The sequence below is a fragment of the Petaurus breviceps genome, unplaced genomic scaffold (genome assembly GCF_028583685.1).
Source record: "Petaurus breviceps papuanus isolate PSGF00001 unplaced genomic scaffold, PetGlider_PUasm1.0 90847, whole genome shotgun sequence".
Taxonomy (NCBI): Eukaryota; Metazoa; Chordata; class Mammalia; order Diprotodontia; family Petauridae; genus Petaurus; species Petaurus breviceps.
Window position 1 is genome coordinate 22,729,075 of NW_027187360.1, and position 4,278 is coordinate 22,733,352.

A 4,278-nucleotide genomic window follows, 5' to 3' on the forward strand; every position below is an offset into this window, starting at 1 on the left:
ATGCCATACCAATCAAAATACCAAAAAATTATTTTATATAATTGGAAAAAAATAACAACAAAGTTTATCTGGAAGAACAAAAGGTCAAGGATATCAGGGAAATTAATGGGGAAAAAAAGACACGAAGTGGCCTAGCCATACCAGATCTCAAACTATATTATAAAGTAGTAATCATCAAAACTACCTGATTCTGGCTAAGAAATAGAGTGGTGGATCAGCCCAAACCCTTTGATGCCCTGAAAAATACCCATGCATTTAGAAAGTCCTACACTTTCACATAAAGGGGCTTTAATCTTCTGCACACAACAAAGTCATTGTATAAATGCTTTCAGGGTTTAAATTTTTATTGTTAAATACACATTTCTAGTAAATGAAAGTTTCTAATACATGGAATAAAACCTGACTTTTTGAACAATGGATGGAGTGAACCACATGGCAAGACTTTCCTATCCTAGTATTAGGATATTCATTTACTTTCTTATAATAACACTTATGCCTTATACCTGCTCTTTTGCATACATTTCCACATCTCTTACTTATAGCAGTCTTGTCTGCTAGGAAAAATAGGCACATTTTTTCCCATTTTATAGACAAAGAAACTGAGACTTGCCCCAGATCACACAGTAAGTTAGGGAATTGTTTTCAGCTAGAACCCAGGTCTTTTGCTTCTTAGACCAGTGTTTTTTTTCCTCTCCCCTCACTATACTGTCTTGACTCACTTTATATCAAATTGTTACTCTCTGTTGTTGTTCTGTGTGAGGGGACATGCTTTTAACCTATGGTACATCTGAGCAGAAAAGTAGCCAATGAATCTATGTAGCATGAAACAGTGTGATAACTTGACTCAGTGCTCTCTTTAAGAAATGGAAAATACTAGAGGGGAATTGGAGTAATCCCTGACTATGGTGCATTTGGATCCTTTTTTAGCCTTCATTTTTCCCAACTTATCAATGGTAAGGTTAAGTGATGGCCCAACCCTTCACAAGGATTCCCGGAAAGAGTATAAAGTAAAGGAGTTTATCTCAGTCTCTCTGCGAGATTTGGTACATATTAAACTGTAGCTTGTTGATCTCCCCTTCTCCCAGCACCTGACAATGATGAATAGGTAATAGGAAGAGGGAAGTTTCTTAGGTGAGTTTTCTCCCAACATACTTTTGCCTGTTGCTACTCTGCAGCTAAACCTACCCCATCTTTGAATGAACCCGCCTGATATTAAAATTTTATTGCTTCCTTGTCAGTCATTAAATAATATCTCCTCTTTTAATAAATTAATCAGTTCCCTAGCCACAGGAATTCATTTGTATAAAGCAAGATGCTTGGGAGAAGAACCAATGAGTGTGTTCTACTTGGCCCCAGAAGGTAGGACCAGGAGCAATGCATAGAGGTTTCTGAGTGGAAGATATAAACTCAACGTAAGGAAAAAAATTGCTAACATCTAGAGTAATCCAAAGTGGAATGGAATGGGTAGTTACCCTTGGGGAGTACTCCTTTCACTGGGAATCCTCTAACAAAGGCTAGATGAACACTTCTCAGTAGTGCGGTAGAGAGTATTGCTGTTCAGGTACTAACGGTCTCCAATGTCCCTTCCTACTCTGTGATTCTATGATGCTGTGATTTTGTGAAGCTTGGATAGTTATGATCTATTATTATTATTATTATTATTACTCTTCCTCTGGATGACTGGGATACTAGTTTCCTGGATGTGGATAGGGAACTTAAAAATCTATTAATTTGTTTTTTTTTAAAGAGAAAAGGAGATTTGATCCTAAAGGAGGGGAACCTATTAGTCTGACAAACAGTATTGGAAAGAGCACTGGATTTGGAGTCAGGAACAGATCTGGATTTGGATCTTGCCTCTTATACCTACTACTTTGTGTCTACTGTTGAGTCACTTAAATTCTGAGTCTCAATTTCCTAATGTGTAAAATGGAAGTAATAATACCTGTGTTGCTTTCTTTGTGGGGGTGAGGACTAAGTGAGATGATACATGGAAAGTGTTTTGTAAAGTTTTTAAATCTTAAAATGCTACAGAAATGTGAGCAGTTTTGATTAAAAAAGGAGAGGAAGGAAAGCAAGAAAGATGCCTTGGGATTGGAGGCCAGCAAAAAGGAGGAGGAAGGTATATTCTTGCAATTACAAGCCAATGGGCTTGATTTTGATTTCTGACAAAATTCTAGAACACATCATGGAAAGGATGGATCATGAGCACTTAGAAAGAGAAGAAGTGACCATTAAGAACCAGCATGGACTCATTAAGCATAGGTCATGCCAGACTAACCTAATTTCTTTTTTGACAGGGTTATTAGATTGCCCCATTGTTACGGATGCTCCTGTCATCCTGGAGATATAGGAAATACCTTTGTGCTTCATTCAAAGGAGCAAGTGAGGGGAAAAAAGCCTCTCAGACTGTGTCTACCCAAGGCTCAAACCTACAGGTACAAACCAAAATGTTTAGTCATCTATTCAGATGTTTCCAGATAGTTAGATATTTTACCCTGAGTAGAAAAATGCAAAATAAAACAAAACATCTGAATGATTGATTAAAAAATAGTTTTGTCTGGGTGCTCACAAAAATGTCAAGGATTAAGACTGCTTATTGACTAGTTATAAAGGGAAGCCACATTTATCTCTCAGGAGGAATCTCTGAAAAACTTATCACTAAATCTTTAGTAATAGGAATGGGTGTGTCTATGTGCATACAATTTCACGTAAACACATGTATGTCTATGTGAATGTGCACACAAGTATATAAAGACCCAAGGAATACTACACATAATGTCTCTGAATTTCAGTAGTGAATACAATATCCTTATGGACAATATAAATAGAGAGATGTAGGCTAGATGATGGTAGTTAAATTGATTCAAAACTGGTTGAATAACAAAATCTAAAGAGTTGTTATTAGTGGATTGAAATCACCTTGGAAGGGTGTCTCTAGTTGAGAACAGCAGAGCTCTGTCCTTGGCCCCGTTCTGTTCACAGTTTTTATCAATGACTTGGGTAAAGGCAGAGATGTCATGTTTATCAAATTTGGTGTTACAGGAAGCTGGAAAGGACTGCTAATATTTTGGTTGACAGAGTCTGGATCCTAAAAGTTCTTGAAAGGCTTTAAGAAATAGGATGAATAGAGTAAGATGAAATTCAGTAGGGATAAATGTAAAATCCTATACTTGGGTTTAAAAAGTCAAATACACAAGTACTGGATGGATTAGTTATACCACAGTTCATGCAAAAAAGTCCTGGAGTTCCAGTGTATTGTCAGTTCAGTAAGAACCAATAGTGTGACATGGCAAACCAAAAAGGGTTCTTCTTGTATCATTTCAGTTGTGCTTGACTTTTCTGGGGAATAATAATTATCCTCAAACATTTGAAGGGGGGAGCCTAGGTGGCACAGTGAGTGGAGCATCAACCCTGGAGTCAGGAGGACCTGAGTTCAAATCCAGCCTCAGACACTTAACACTTACTAGCCATATGACCTTGGGCAAGTCACTTAACCCCAATTGCCCTGCCCTCCCTCCTCCAAAAAAAAAGCAAACATTTGAAGGACCTTCAAGTAGAAAGGAAATTATACTTATTTTACATGACCCCCAGAGGGAAGAGCTAAGAGCATTGTGCGGAAATTTCAGGGATTTTTTTGGCTCCAGGTAAGGAGGAACTTCCTGCCAATTAGAGATATCCAAAGTAGAAACCATTGCCTCTGATTGTAGGGAGTCTTCTGCTGCTAGATATCTTTCAGTGGAGGCTGGATGACTATTAGTTGGGGATATTGTAGAAGACATTTCTGTTCAGGTGCCAGGAGGGCTAGATGAGTTCTGAGACCTCATTCAACTCGGAGATGTCAGATTTGTCAGGAGACAAATGGAAAGGAGTAGCAGCGGGTCCTGAGATACTTGCTAGTGTTGGCCAACCTTGTACCTAAGTGATGACTGTCTTGTTTTTCTGTATTCATCCCCTTGGTCAGGGGTCATCAGGATGTAGCAGAGACAGCTTAGATTTGTAGGTAGAAGATCTTTAGTGTAAATGCTGGCTCTCTCACTTTGGGCCACTTCTGGAAATTTTCTGAACTTCGGTTCCTTCATCTGTAAAATAACAGAATTGAACTTGGTGACCTCTAAGATCCTTTACAGACTTAGTTCCTTTGATCTTTGTTTCTTGTTTTACATAGTTGGCAGAGCAATACAATGGAAAGAGCACGAGTTTTGAAGTCAGAGCACCCTGGTTCAAATCCTGGCTCTGTCATTTATTACTTATGTGACTTTATATAGATCATAACCTCTA